Source organism: Protobothrops mucrosquamatus, unplaced genomic scaffold (assembly GCF_001527695.2).
Source record: "Protobothrops mucrosquamatus isolate PMUCROS unplaced genomic scaffold, P.Mucros_1.0 scaffold2, whole genome shotgun sequence".
Taxonomy (NCBI): Eukaryota; Metazoa; Chordata; class Lepidosauria; order Squamata; family Viperidae; genus Protobothrops; species Protobothrops mucrosquamatus.
In genome coordinates, this window is record NW_015386389.1 from 1,270,828 (window position 1) to 1,287,981 (window position 17,154).

Below are 17,154 nucleotides of genomic sequence, written 5' to 3' on the forward strand. Positions count from 1 at the left end.
AAATATGTATTGTGCTTGAAATATGATGGGGTTTGGGATTTTGGGGGGTTATTGTCCTAAAGCAATACATCAGGATTTTTTCCTCAGATTAAAATTGATACAAGGAATAGTTTATAGCAAAGTTTCCTGAATTCATCATATTTTGCCTCAAACCCGCCCCCCTGTGTTATAGCTTACTACAGGTAGTCCTTGACTTATGAATACAACTGAGCCCCAAATTTCTATTGCTAAGAGAGACATTTTTGGGGTGAGTTTTGCCCCATTTTATGACCTTGCCACAGCTATTAAGTGAATCACTGCAGTTGTAAAATTAGTAACACGGTGTCATGGTTCCAACAGATGAAACTCTTCAAAGAACTTCGAGGCATTGTTTACCTTAAAGAATCTTTATTTGAGAAGCATAGAATCGACACTAACACGGTCAAAGCCAAAAACTGGATTCCCCTCCCTTGAGCACATAGTATCAAAGCACAATTCCCTCCTCCAATTAACAGTCATAAATCACATTCTCCAATTAGTTTGAAATGCAGGCCTTCCCTCCAGTTCTCCATCCTGCCAATTCTTATCATCTCTTATTTCATTAACCTTGGTTCACACACTAAGTCCAGTATTATTATGTCTATCTAAACTCCCATGCACAATCCTCCCCCCCAGCATCATCTAACTCTAAAAGTAAAACAAGAAGAAAATGGTTGCATCTGTAACTGTTGTCAAAGCAAAAAAATCCGATGTTAGCAGCGTTGACATGGTTGTTAAGTGAATCTGGCTTCCCCATTGATTTTGTTTGTCAGAAGGTCGCAAAAGGTGATCACATGACTCCGGGACACAGAAACCATCATAAATGTGAGTCAGTTGCCAAGCGTCTGAATTTTGATCATGTGACCATGGAGTTGCTGTCATGATCATAAGTGAAAAATGATCATAACTCAACTTTTTTTAGTGCTGTTGTAACTTCAAACAGTCACTAAGTGAACTGTTGTAAGTCGGAGGACTACCTCTGTAGCAATGTTTTGGATTATCAAGGAACACAGTTTCAGCAGCATGAACTATACGTCATATTTTTTAAAAAAAAAATTAAGTATTTTTCCTTCAACTTACTGACTTTTGTTTTAAAATTAAATTGGCTAAATATTTCAGTAAATTAAACATTGGGATTCTGTTCTATGGATGACACTCAACTGGATCAAATCCTAATTTAACTATCTTAAATGAATGTACAAATCAGAATTTTTCACCCACATTTTTTCATGTATTTTTAATAGAATATGTAATTTCTGTGCCTCCATCTGTTGCAAGGCAATGTGATATCTGGTTACAAAATACAATATACAATGAAGGATGCTTAGGCATTGGTGATGGACCCAAATGAGAAGAACATCCTTGTAATGGGAAGGACAAACTGACTCCATAATAGACCATTGGATCAAGAGCCAATTGATAATTCTGTAGCACAACTTTCCACTTAGCTAAGAAAGAAGGAACACTCTGATCCCAGGCAGGACCCAAAGCATCCCTTCATCTTCTACTTTCGTCTTCAGTTTACTTTGTGTATTTGCGTATGTGTGAGTTATAAGCCTAGGAACAAAGCTTGCATTTATATCTTGAATTATGTATAGCACTTAGTCCATTTAAATGCTCTACCCCCCAAAAAAAATCTGCCTTTGTTTAATACTGTGCTAATGACACAGAATCAGAGATATAGGCTCAGATCTATCAGTATCAACCTTTTATATACCCGATGCCCCCTGACTTTTGACACATCCTCTTATCTAAAAATTAGCAGTAATAAATATTGAATGACTTGCCAATAAAAGAGAATATTTATAACTCAGGGTTGAAATGCAGGGTCTTTGGTGCTCTCTGAGCTTGGTTGCTTTCTTGCAGACATTATTTCATTATTACGCAACTAGATAACATCAGCTCTAGTACTGGGTAATGAAACGTCTGCAAGAAAACGGCTAAGCTTGGGTGATTTGCTTCAAGGAAAAGGCAAACATTTCAGATCTACATATATAAGAGGTCCAAGTTGGCCAATTTTTGTGATGCAATAGCAGAAACAGAAAATAGGTATTTCGGGGCAGATTCTAGCATGTCTCCTTTGCTGCAACATTGTAGGTGGATTGACTCATTTGGCTTGGTGATTTTCTACTCCATACTAGAAAGCAAGAAATTTAAAACACTAAGAAGTACCTTCTAAAAATACATATAAAAAAACAAAGAAACCTTATAGGCTTATTGGCTACTATTATAAATGGATCTTGCAGTCTATAGATCAGTGGTGGCAACCTATGGCATGCGTGCCAGAGGGGGCACTCGGAGCCCTCTCTCTCGGCACGCGCGCCTCGCTCTTTGGCTACGTTTTCGCAGGAAAAAGCCATTTCTGAAGCTCCTTATGCCTGCAAGCTTGTATACCTTGAATGGGGCGCTTGAGAAACGGAGCCTTCTGCCAGATCTCCGTTGAGATAAAAAAATGTTTCGGCACCTATGGAGCGCTTTCAAACTCAGTGATTGGCTGAGTTTTGCAAGCGCTCTATAGGAGCTAAAAGATTTTATCCCAATGGAGATCTGGCAGAGACTGCAAGCTCCGTATGTCTGGAATGGGGCGCTTGAGAAACGGAGCACTCCTTTTGGTGCAGTCACACAGGGTGCTTCAAAATGCAGGGAATCCCTACGTTTTGAATAGCCCCTAAACTAAAACCTCAGTATTCAGGTTAAATTGCTGTGTTGGCACTTTGCGATAAATAAGTGGGTTTTGGGTTGCAGTTTGGGCACTCGGTCTCTAAAAGGTTCGCCGTCACTGCTATAGATAATTAAAGTGGGATTAACATGCCATACCATATAAAGTTCCATCTGAAGTTATCCTTGAATTCCATTCTGAAAAGAAAATTAATCATAGTTCTTCCTTTGTGGTGCTCTTCTGCAATAAGTCTGAGCAACTTTGCCTGGTAATCAATAAAACCATTAGTAAGCAAATAAAGGCCCATTCGTAATATTGCTACCTCCAGTATGAATTTGGAAAAGTGCTACTATTAGGTTTTTATTCTTAAGAATGCTGAATGGAGATGTTGCTACCCTCCAGGCAATGGTCACATTTGCCAGTATGTATGACTGCTCCTTAAAGAGTCTTTAAGGAACTTCCCTAAAATATTATTCAGCTGCTTCACCACAGACTGGAATATCAGCCATAAAGCTGAAACACTTTACAAAGAGAAGCATCCAGCATTTATAAAGTTAGAAACCTTAAGGAATAAACTGAGGATCTATATAATCTGAGTCCCATCCCTACCTGTTGGCACACTGACACCAATCTTTCCATTTAAGACCAACTAATAGATTTATAGATTGTCCAATATTTGAGGGGCTATCACAAAAAAGAGGACAATCTATTCTCCAAAGCACCTGAAGCAGGAAACAATGGATGGAAACTAATCAAGGAGAGATCCAACCTAGATTTAAGGAGAAATTTCCTGACAGATCAATTAATCAGTGTAACAGCTTGCTTTCAGAAGTTGTGGGTGTTCTATCACTGGAGGTTTTTTTTAAAGAAGAGATTGGACAGCCATTTGTCCAGAATCATATAGGGTCTTCGGCTTGAAGGTCTCTTCCAGCTCTGTTGCTCTATTCTGTTTTTGTTCAACTTTCAAGTATTTGGCTAGAGAGTTCTACCAAGTCATGTCATCCTGAAAAGAATCCTTTCACAATGAGGGGACTCATTGTCACCCATGTCTCCTGTAGCAGATTACTGCCTTCATCAGAATGCATAGAATTTTTTTTAAAAAAGTGGGATGAAACTAAAATTTGGGAATTTCTGAGGGTGGTATGGCAATAATAGTGATCTCTCAAGGAGGACAATAAAATTAATGTTTTAAATGTTAATGTCTCAGAAAAAAAACAAAGTCATAAATACTGTGAAAGTGTTTGAAGACATAAGGCTGAAGTTGTAAAGTGGAGAAATATTAAACTGGTGTAACTGAAATAATTGGAAAAAAGTCATCATTGTTCCCTTCTACAGTGGAAAAGATAGCAGGAAACTGTGAAAGGATTGCTTTAAATGTATGTGGGAAGGTATATTGTAAAATTCGTGTCTGATTGAAATGACATGAGAATTGAGGACACTGAGGAAAATTTGGGAGGAACAATCTGGCTTTTTAGAGAGAGTACAGACAAGATCATTGAAATCCAAAAAAGAATGTTTATTATATACTTATTGATCTAGAGATAGCATATGGTAAGGCAAGTAGATCTGAATTATGGAATATTTTCCATGATTATAAAATGTGATGAGCGTGTGTGTGAATAAATGGAATGTTTAGCAAGTGTTTAAATCCTAAGCAGGGAGTAGGCAAGGATATGTGATGTCCCCTTGATTATTTATTGTGTTTATGGTTAAATGTTCTGTATAAGGAGTGTTTGTGGTAATGCTAAAGTTATGTTGATTGGGACAATCAACAGTCCAGCTGATGCTTTATTGTTGGCTAAGAACCCCAAAGATTTCTAAAAATGTTAAGTAGATTGTATGCAACTGATAGTGAATAAACTGAAAATTACTTTGATAGTGTGTATGTTTGGAAATGTGGATGAAAACATTTTAAGGACATGTAAATATTTGATAAAAAATAATCTGTTTTGAGGAATGAAAAGAAGTAAAAAAACTCATTATGTATGCTTCTATCCACTATATAGAGTGGGTATGCCAAGATAGACTTATTATAATCAGTAATATAATTAATAATCAATATTCATAAAAGTGGGACCTGACTATTTAAGAAATATAAACAAAATAGATAGCATCAAGAATATATACTAAATGAATATGGACTAAATAAAAAATGATTGTCCATTGTGGGCAGTATAATACATGGTCTATATAGAGAGAAGGAATTATGATTAAATTTTTAAAGGATGAAACTAACAAGATCCCCCCAAATAGAACAAAATAAAATATATGAAGAAGTACTGTATATGGGTTTCAAATAAGGATGGTTTGTAAGACTAGAAAGGAAGATAAGAGTTGTGATGGATATTTTTGGTATAAATTATTGTTTACTATTTTTACTCATATCTTTAAATTACTTTGGCTTACTATTTCTTATATTTCCCAGCATATGGTATAAATAATAATAATAATAAAGTTGGAAGGGACCTTGGAGGTCATCTAGTCCAACCCCCTGCTCAGGCAGGAAACCCTATACCATTTCGGACAAATGGCTGTCCAGTCTCTTCTTAAAAACGTCCAGTGTTGGAGCATTCACCGCTTCTGGAGGCAGGTTGTTCCACAGGTTAATTGTTCTAACTGTCAGGAAGTTTCTCCTTAGTTCTGGGTTGCTTCTCTCCTTGATCAGTTTCCATCCATGGCTTCTTGTCCTGCCTTCAGGCGCCTTGGAGAATAGCTTGACTCCCTCTTCTTTGTGGCAGCCCCTGAGATATTGGACTATGTATGTATGCAACAAGTTTAAATAAACTGATAAATGTGTATGTTGCCACCATTGAATACAGAATTCTATCTATTCTATAACAAATAATGCAGCATTGAATATGAGCCAGTCTGGTGAGTGGGTAGGCTAAAAAACGAGGAGACGGGAGTTCTAGTCCTGCCTTTGGCATGAAGTCAGCTGGGTGACCTTGGGCCAGTCACTCTCTCTCAGTCCTAAGAAGAAGGTCGTGACAAGTCACTTCTGAAAAGTCTTCCCAAGGCAGTCTCCAAGAATTGGACATGATTGAATGAAAAAAACAAACAAACATTGTACACACATTCTAGAGTAGTACTAGATTAGTATCGCACAATAAAGGAGTGATTTATTTTGAAAAGTGAAAATTAGGAGAATTAAAGGCGGGGTGGAGGGATGAAAATGGGATTCAAAGAACTGAGATTTGACATGGAGATACTAAAAAGATGAGAACAGACAAGTAGAAGCATTTCAATTACGCTTGGAGAGAGAGAGGGAGGGAGAGAACAAGCCAAGATGAAATAGAAAAACAAAAGAATTTCCCATGCCAAAAGAGCTGTAGTAGATGACCACTTTAATGAGCTGCAATATCCCGGGAAGCAGCTGCCAAACAGAGTGAATAGCACTTGGCTCTGGGGATAAATAACCTAATATGGCATTAAGAAGCCTCCTATTTAAATTGTTCAAAATAGTAGTCCATTATCGGGACCATCCAAGAAAGAGGCATCTCAATGGAGATAGCTAGCTTTTATAAAAACATACCATCTTATGAAGTCTCTTTGCCTCCCTTTTGATGATGATGATGATGATCTTTCTTAACACAGTTTATTTTACCTAGTTAGTGTACAGTAGTAATATTAGAGGCAGTTTCGTGTTGTAATTAAAGAATGAGCCTAGAAACCAGAAGAACTTGAGTTCTACTCCCATGTTAGGCATAAAGCCAACTGGGTGATATAAGATACAGAATAACAGAGCTGGAAGGGACCTTGGAGGTCTCCTAGTCCAATACCCTACTCAAGCAGAAGACCCTATGTCATTCCAGAGAAGTTGCTGTCCAGTCTCTTCTTAAAAGCCTGCAGTGATGGAGCACCCATAACCTCTGAAGGCAAGCCATTCCACTGGATAATTGTTCTCACTGTTAGGAAATTTCTCCCTAATTCTAGGTTGCTCTCTCCTTGATTAGTTTCCATCCATTGTTTCTTGTCTTGCCTTCTGGTACTTTGGAAAATAGGTTGACTCTTCTTCTTAATGGCAGCCCCTCAAATACTGGAACACTGCTATGATGTCACTTCTAGTCCTTCTTTTCTCTAGACTAGCCATACCCAAATCCTGCAATCATTCTTCATGTGTTTTAGTATCCAGGCCCTTAATCATCTTATTAGCTCTTCTATGCAGGGACTGACTTGAAGTCTTCCCCAACCCCCATTGCCCAAAATGTAGTAATGTAGCTAGTGTAGAATTCGGGGAAGGATTTCTCCAATAAGTTCAGAAGGAAGCATGTTGCTTCTTTCTTCAACTATGACTGAAGCTGGGATACGTAGCTCCATAATCAGGATAACATGCCTTGCACAACTTTATGTGCAACATTATTTCTGATCGATACAAATTATGTGCAAATGCATGATATGCTGTAGAAATAACTCAGCACTGGGATGTATATCTTTGAGTATGGTACAGATTCTAAATTAAATACATCCACAAATGAATAAATGATTCCATTTTTCTTTCTTGGATAAGAAGTGAAACGTCTTCAAGGAGAAACAAAGAAAGTCCAGTTGCCTTTTGAAAAAGCACCTTTGGGACATGCCTCCTAATCCTTTTTGGTGAGTTAAGAAGCTTTTGAAGAATATGGAGAATGTACGTAATGTACTCAAAATGAAAAACCTCCCAGCGACGAAATTTCTCAAACTACTATATCCTAAAACATGTATCCAATTTTGATTGATCTCCCACCTTATATTAGTGTTATATCTCTATCTCATGCCAGGAAGGATTCCTGATCTTCTGTTGGTACTTTTGGAGAAAAGCACAAATACCTAAAACATATAAGGAACGGTTGCTGGAATTGGGTATGTCTAGTTTAACGAAGAGAAGGACGAGGGGGGACATGATAGCAGTGTTCCAATATCTCAGGGGCTGTCACAAAAAAGAGGGAGTCAAGCTATTCTCCAAAACGCCTGAAGGCAGGACAAGAAGCAACGGGTGGAAACTAACCAAAGAGAGAAGCAACCTAGAACTAAGGAGAAACTTCCTGACAGTTAGAACAATTAACCAGTGGAACAACCTGCCTCCAGAAGCGGTGAATGCTCCAACCCTGGAAGTTTTTAAGAAGAAACTGGACAGCCATTTGTCCGAAATGGTATAGGGTTTCCTGCCTGAGCAGGGGGTTGGACTAGATGACCTCCAAGGTCCCTTCCAACTTTATCATCATCATCATCATCATCATCATCATCATCATCATCATCATCATCATCATCATCATCATCATTATTATTATTATTATTATTATTATTATTATTATTATTATTATTATTATTATTATTATTATTATTATTATTATTACCTGCAGAAAAGCAAAGAAAACTCAAAGCATGTAATTTGAGAAATGCTTCCTTGGTCTCTTCAAAATAAATAGCAGACATTTTTAATCATATTAAAATCTGCTGAACATAAATTATGTAAGGAAACACATCAGAAATTAATCATACCTGAAAAATAAGAACACCACAATAAAAATAAGAAAACCACCTAACTTAAGATTGTGAAGTCTCATGAACGAACCAAGTACATTAATTTCCATTTTAAACTTTACATTTGGAGTCCCAGTAGGGAATCAAAGGCATTCTTTAGTTTGACGTAAAGCTTTGGTACCAATGAATTTTTTATTCACAAGATAATGGTTACTAATTAAAGAGTTTTATTTTAAGCTGCCTCCAAAAATAGTTCACTTTATCATCTCAAGACACAATTACTTCCAGTAAATATATATTGTCACAGGTTAGTACAGTGGGAGTGTTGCTTTCTAATTGACTCCTCAACTTTGGAGGAGTTATAAATTCTGGTTTGTTTCTTGCTTAGTAATTATGTTTAAGCCTATTCATATTTCAACAAAGCAGGGTAGGACCGAAAACAAGTCAAAGCATGCTGAATGGAATGGAATGTTGATTATTCTACTGTAAAAGAACACAGGGAATATTGGTGGCTGGCTATTCTATATTTACAAAACACCAGGCATAGTGATATAAACCTTTCCCCCTCATTCCTGTAGTACATCAGGAATGGGTTTTAACCTTTTGTTCCTATCAGGTTTTTCTAACTGAAATCACAATTTTAGTGCAGTACACAGGGCAAAAATACAGATGCATTATGGAGCGGGAGACAGGGACAGCTGTTTTAATACAGTTCACTTTTTCTATAATTCTTACACTTACATATATAAAACATAGGCAGAAGCATAAATGAAGTGAGAGGTTGACAATGTACTTTGGATAAACTTAATTGATATTTAAAAAAAAATTAAGATTGATTAATAAGATTGGACCTTATTATGTTCACTGACCAACATTTTCTGCAATTCTTATTGTATAAGTTGTTTTAAAGCATAGATTAAAAAAAGTATAGATGTTTTCTAAAATCAATAGCAAGTGAAATCATGGTAATGCTACGAAAGCAAATAATTAGATACAAAGAAATGTAAATGTTAAAACTAATTAACAGGATTATATTAGGTGGCAATAAAAAACTAAAATGCTTATGTCTAAATAGTAAAGTGCAGCATGTACAGTATGTGCCTATCTATATCTATATCTATTTATATATCTATATCTATATCTATATCTATATCTATATCTATATCTATATCTATATCTACCTACCTACCTACCTACCTACCTACCTACCTACCTACCTACCTACCTACCTACCTATCTATCTATCTATCTATCTATCTATCTATCTATCTATCTATCTATCTATCTATCTATCTATCTATCTATCTATCTATCTATCTATCTATCTATCTATCTATCTATTTTTTAAGAGCTGTACTAAACTGATTCTCCTGTTAGTCCCAAATAATGTTTCGTTTCTCATCCAAGAAGCTTCTTTAGAACTGAATTGAAGAAGCTTCTTGGATCAGATGTGAAACATCTTCAAGGAAAAACGAAGTCCAATTGCCTTTTGAAAAAGCACTTTTGGGACAACCATTACCTGGATGACTGAGAATCTCCATAGATAGTCAGTTAGTTGCTGGTTTGCTTGCTTGCCTGATACACCACCTTGCTTGAATTCACTTTTGCTTTAGGCAAATCAATGTCATAACCCATTTGATCAGGATTTACAACAAGTAAATATCTTTAATAGATACACTCAACTAATATTGCCACCATGCAAATATAGATAGATTTTATATCTTATATGGCTTCATTTCTTCCAAAATCTAGAGAGGATTTAGATTGCTTCCAATGCCCACAAAAGCCACACAGCTTGAGCCAGTATTAATTAGAATTGTGATTTTTCCAGGTTTAGGTACATGATCAGATCCTGGCTGCTTAACAAATAAATAGTAAAAAAAAAGATGCTATAATAAAAATTAAGCATTTGATGCCATTGACCCCAAATAGGATTGCAATATTATACACACAGTGGGGGATAGGTATGAATTTGCAAAACAGTTCTCTAATTAAACACACAAAACATGCACAAGACAGAAATGAGTATCCGTGAAAATAAAATATCAGAAATCTATTATTTGCTCTATGTTGGAAGCAGTATACTGTATATACAACATTTGCAACAAAATGTTTCTGCAGATACTTTTTAAAGTCTGATTCACTGATAGAAAAAGATTAGGTCTCAAATTAAAAATTGAGAAATGGAGAAATGCAGACAAATAGAAGGAACGTATTTGGTGAATAAATTCTACTCACTGGAATGGTCAAGACAGCAAACAATTAAAGCACAAAATATACTTTTACGTTTCCATTTTGAACATTAACATTTATTTATTTACTAGCTGTACTTGGCTCAGTCTGGTTAGCGTATGTTGCTTTTACGTCCAACAGATGGCGGTGTTTTTCAAAACATGTTTTTACCTGTCACAGGTGTGACATCTATATAATAGTAGGTATATAAAAACACACGCGTATTGGAATGCAACGTTGTGTCAAAATTTCAAAGCAATCACTGAAGAACTTTCGGAGATTTAAGATTTTGAACAAACGAACATTTACATTTTTTATTTATATAGATTAACATATATTTAAATTTTCTTACCATTTTACCATCTTACCATTTTCACCATCTCTCCCTTTCCCTTTGTTTGCAATACTGCATCCAGTTTTGGTCATCATATTATAAAAAATATGTTGAGACTCTAGAAAGAGGGCAGAGAAGAGGAACAAGAAGGATTAGGGGGTGTGTGGAGGCTAAAACATAAAAATAACGGTTACAGGAATTGGGTATGTCTAGTCAAGTGGAAAAAGGGGACTATGTATGACATCATAGCAGTGTTCCAGAATTTGAGGTGCTGCCAAAAAGAAGAGGGAATCAACTTATTTGCCAAAGCACCAGAAGGCAAGACAAGAAACAATGGATGGAAACTAATCAAGAAGAGAAGCAACCTAGAACTAAGGAGAAATTTCCTGACAGTTACCTCAATCATCCAGTGGAACAGCTTTCCATTAGAAGTTGTGGGTGCTCCATCACTGGAGGTTTTTAAGAAAGGAGTGAGTGGACAACCCTTTGTCTAAAATGGTATAAGGTGTCCTGCTTGAGCAAAGCGTTGGACTAGAAGACCTCCGAGGGCCCTTCCTACTTTGTTATTCTGTAATTCTAAAGACAGGAGTCATGCGTAACCTAAATCTAAGAACGTTAAACCCCTATTATTTCATCTTCTATATGTGCCTACTCTTGTGTTGTTCGGTTTTGTTTGCACAGTTGGCTGCTTGACTAACTTTTGCCAGCGACAATTTGACAGCACTTTTAAACTTTTCCTATTGTTGTGCACAGTTTAATCAGGAGCTATAAAATCCCCCCAATTAAGCTTTCTGAATAAAATATAAACATCTAAAAGCAGCTCTCGTGGAGTGCTAGTGAAACAAAGCACACTGGAGACCTTAACGATGCCTTTACTCGCCTGTTGACAGTGCTTCCCTGCTCACTTGGTGGGGTTATGTGGAGGAAGTGGGGCCAAGGAAGGATATTAAAAAGAGCCACTGTAAACATTCCTTCCAAATTCTGTTTACCTCCAACCACGGCTGCTTCCCTGAAATTTCTGAACCAGCCTCAGCATTTGTTCTGAATTCTTCCTAACCAACTCTGCCTGCCTGCTTGTACTGGCCTGTCCCAACATTTTCTAACTTATATTTTCTCGCCCATGTCCTGCAAGCCTCTTTGGTCATCTGTCAAAACTCACCTCTCTTCCCCAACACCAACCCGGTTAAGGAGAGAGACTGGGGGATGTTCTCCTGCCAGCTGCTGACATTTGGTAGGACAGGAGGAAAACAAAACCATCTCTTTCCTTAATTTTCTCTGCGCACCATAAATAAGGACGCCACCATCTGACCACATGCTTCCTGTGGGAGGACCGACCTTGGCAGCGGAGGCAGCAAAATTTGTATCCGTTTAATTTTCTGCTAGCTGCAGGACTGAAGGGAACACTAGCTCAGCTGTTGGGAAGATCTCTAAAGCACCATTGTCGTCCTGTTTAAGAGAGGGGGGAGACATTTGTTATACTATATATATTTTAAATATATATACAATTACTGAGACATCACATTCTATAGAAGGAAAGATGTAAACTCCATCCGATTTCATAATCAATTATGCTATGTTCCAGGTTTCAGTTAAACTGTGCTTTGATTTTACAACTGCCTGGATAAAATTTTCATTGCTGTGGTTTGGTTAATGCTATTAGTGTTTTATGTTTTATTAATTTATGATCTTTATTATATGGGATTGTTTTATTCTGAGTCCCTCTGGGATAGTTTCTTCAAAAACAAATGTTTTAAATAAATAACAATGTAATCTAATGGTTGGTTCTCTCTCTCTCTCTCTCTTTCTCTCTCTCTCTTCCATTAGGGGAGGGGAAAGCCAATATCATATTCCTCCTCCTCCTCCTCCTCCTCCTCCTCCTCCTCCTCCTCCTCCTCCTCCTCCTCCTCCTCTCTAATTCTGAACTTGGAAAGTCCCAAAGGGTTTGTAGCAAAAGAAATTCCAGCAGTACCAAAGGATTGGCTGAATTCTAACTCCTTTCCCATCCCCAAATTTGTAGTGTCCATTTTTTTGTTGCTGTTCAGTCACTAAGTTGTGTCCAACTCTTCGTGACCCCATGGACCATAGCACGTCAGGTCCCCCTGTCCTCCACTGTCTCCTCAAATTTGTCCAAATTCGTGTTCACTGCAGCCATGACACTATCTAACCATTTCATCCTCTGCCATCCCCTTCTCCTTTTGCCCTCAATCTTTCCCAACATCGGGGTCTTTTCTAATAAGTCCTCTGTTCTCATCTGGTGGCCAAAGTATTAGAACTTCAGCTTCAGTATCTATCCTTCCAAAGGACAGTCAAGGGTGATATCCTGTAGGAAATGTCAATTGAAACCTCCTCAAAAATTATAGTAGTCCATTCCCCTGCCCAGGCTACAATAGGAAGGTTTCCTTTCTCATGTAGAGAGGTGATATGCCCTTTCTTGCTTCAGCTATTACTAAACAGCGTCTCAGAAAGGATGAGGATAAGGATAAGGATCATAAACCATTGTTTGGTGTGATTGTCATGTTAATAAGCAAATGATGAAATTAACTACAAAAGTAAGAAACATCTTCAAACATTGAAGGACTGGAAAGAGAAAGTGGTGTTACAGACCCCAGACAGCTTCAGTCTCGTCTAGAAATAATAACTTTTTTTCTGGTCCATGTCATTGTTTTAGCTCTCCGTTGAGCTAGCCAAGACTTCATCAAGACCAAGTTTGTTCAGAGCTGCATTTGTGTGAGAGAATAAAATACTGAAAAATGTTGTTTCATGAACGGAAGTTAATCAAGGGGAGAACCAACCTGGAAATAAGGAGGCATTTCCTGACAGTGAGAACAATGAATGAACGGAAACGCTTGTCTTTGGAAGTTATAGGTGCTCCATCGCTGGAGGCTTTGAGAAGAGATTGGACAACCATTTGTCTGAAATAATATAGGGTCGCCTACTTGAGCAGGGGGTTGGATTAGGAGACCTCCAGGGTCTTCTAATTCTGTTACTCTGTTTTATGTTTTAAATTTCACTTGCTTGCTCCATATCTCTGAAACTTTGACTTTCAGATGGCATCACCTTCTTCAGGAATCGATCTAGTTTTTGACCACACCCTAGATCAGCCTAGGTTCCTAGATTGGTCATCTTCAGTATTTGAAGATACATTTCCCTATGCAATCTCTCTTCCTCTAGAATTTCCCACCCCTCTTTCTATGCTGTTACTGGTCTGCTCCTTGTCATTGCATCAAGGCTTTTATTCACTGGCCATCTCATAACAGTAACTGGCAGGTGCCAACTGAAGTGGACTTTCTATCTGGTGGGCTATAGATGCTGAGCTTGGCTAGTTGCACTGTGCGAAATTGGCAGGATAATAATCCCTTCTCCCCCCCCCTTCATTTTATGCCACCATTAAAACTATCCATGACCAAATCAGAAACAGCACAGCTGTTTCAATAGCAGTAGAAATGCTTCAAACCAGGAGCCCCCAGTGTAGGGAAGGAGGCCTTGGTGAATTGAACACTCTCTCAACTCACTTGTTTGTGGAGTCCATGTATAATTAAAAAGCCTCTTGTTAGTGAACAAAGCCATGGTTATATATTCACAATGTACAGTTTTGTTGTTATTATTGAGGATGATGCTTTTCCAGCTCACATCTTTTCCAGCACTCTTGCCCAATGATTGGCATTGCCATGCGCCCGTTGCTGTAGCACAGAAATATGATTATGGCTGAAAACATTTGGATTCCCTCCTATGCTTTCCTAAAAAATTATTTCATGGCAAAGTAAAATTTAGCTGATCTCCAAATGGAAATCTACGGAACATATTTCTTCAGGAATGTTCCTCTCCTAATCAGATATTTCATTCCTATTTACTGGGATCCAAACCTGAATTATATACACGCAGTTCAATACAGATTCCAACGAATAGTTAGAACTGCAGAAAAAACAATAGCAACCAGCCTCCAAGCAGCCTTCCATAGAAGACCTGTATATAGCGAAGGTCAAAAAGAGGGCTGAGAAAATATCTACAGACCTCTCACATCCTGGACATAGACTGTTTCAACGCCACCCCCTTGGGGCACCATTATAGGGCATTATATGCCAAAACAACTAGACACAGGAGTAGTTTTTTCCCTCATGCCATCACACTGCTGATCACCTAATTCTCACAGTACTGTCTAATGTCTATGTATATTTACTGAGATAGTATGGCTGTAGTATTATTATTATCCTTCTTATCTTTTTTACTGCCTCCCTTATTGGTATTATTATGATTATTATTACGATTATTATTACTCTGTTGCTTTGCATGGATACTGAGAGCTTCTGGACCGAAGACAAATTCCTTGTTTGTCTAATCATATTTGGTCAAATAAAATATTCTATTCTATTCTATTCTATTCTATTCTATTCTATTCTATTCTATTCTATTCTATTCTATTCTGTTCTGTTCTGTTCTGTTCTCCTCTCTTCTTTCTGTTCCGTTCTTTTTCCTCTCTTCTCTTCTCTTCTCTTCTCTTCTCTTCTCTTCTCTTCTCTTCTCTTCTCTTCCTTTCTCTTCTCTTCTTTCTGTTCCGTTCTTTTTCTTCTCCTCTCCTCTCCTCTTCTCTCCTCTTCATATTTTTTGAAGCCTATGGTTTATACCTTGCATTTCCCAGGGCAAACAAAATTGTATTTAATGAACCTCCTACTTAGTATCTAATTAACCTCTGCATCGTGAATAACATCAATTGCCAAAGCATTGTGCATAAGGAATCAATAAAGCCAGCAATTAAAATACCAAGTTCTTTTTAAGTCTTTGAGGGTAAAATCCATCATTTTTTTTTACAAATATGAGTATCAATATTTTCTGCTGTTCTCTCGTGCTCTTATCAGAGAAGAGTGGAAAAAAATGTAGGATAAAGGGGGTATATCTTTATGGAAACACTCCTTTTTATGTAAATGTAAAAAAGTAATATTGAATATTTAGTATTATACATTTAGTATTATACATTTAGTATTATACATTCACCACTGACAAACGTCTATGTTGTGAGGTAGCTCAATATTGCTCCCTGGAGTGTCTCGTAAATTGACCTATGTCTGTTGACCAAATTTTACTTTTTCTTCTGGATACTCATCTAAATCACAAGCTTGTATGAAACAGCTTGTCGAATTACAATTTGCTAGCTCTTTTATAATTGAACTGTAGAGACATTATTAATTCATCTGTAAGCATACTATTTACTGGGCAGGACCCTGGAATCAGAACTGAGGGGAGAAATGAATTCTTGGTCTCAGATTCCTTTATCTGACTTCCTAAACATATCAATCAGGATGTCAAAATGCACTTTTTCAGACCATTCCTTCTGTAATGAACTTTGCATATGATCCTAAATTCAGGATCCTATGACAGAGGTAGTATGTAGCTAAATAAACTACATACTACCTGTTTTTATGGTTTGATTGGAATTATATTTTTGTGATTGTAATTGTCTTCTGTCTCCCCATTCCAATAAACTATTTTGACAGTATTGTGACAGATAGAAATATTTCTGTTTATTTTCATGGGCAGAATAGCACAATTCCCTTAAAGTTTGTAGAGTTTTTAATGAAGCTTTAAGTGCCATGCTGAGTTTACCTACTAGACATGTGCAGAGTTCTTCTGAATAACAGAATAACAGAGTTGGAAGGGACTTTGGAGGTCTTCTAATCCAACCCCCTGCTCAAAAAAAGAAATCCTATACCATTCCTGACAAATGGCTGTCCAATCTCTTCTTAAAACCCTCCAGTGTTGGAGTACCTACAACTTCTGAACGTAAGCCATTCCAGTGATTAATTGTTCTCACTGTCAGGAAATTTCTCCCTAGTTCTAGGTTGCTTCTCTCCTTGATTAGTTTCCATCCATTGCTTCTTGTCTTGCCTTCTGGTGCTTTGAAAAATAAGTTGACCCCCTCTTCTTTGTGGCAGCCGTCAAATATTGGAACACTGCTATCATGTTATCCCTAGTCCTTCTTTTCACTAGATTAGACATATCCAATTCCTGCAGCCTTCATATGTTTTAGCCTTCAGCACCCTAATGATTTTTGTTGCTCTTCTCTGTACTCTTTCTAGAGTCTCAACATGCTTCAGGTCTTGGGGCAAGAACACCTGAAGTGATCATTTTGTTAACTCTGAGAGCTGGACTGAAGGAAATGGTATTGGCAGAAGGACTTAGAATCCTAAGCAGAAGGTGGATACTAAGGAGATACAAAGTGTTGCAGGTTGATCAAAAATATTTGATTCCCCTCTCAGGTTTTATTTATTTATTTATTTATTAATTACATTTATATCCCGCCCTTCTCCTTGCGGACTCAGGGCGGCTGACAATTGGATAAAATACTAACATATTATACACCTAATTAAAATTTGATTAAAAAGAAATATTTAAATTTGTCAGATTAAAAGTAATTAAAACCCCTTTAAAATCCCTTAGGCCAGTCCCGCAAGCTGGA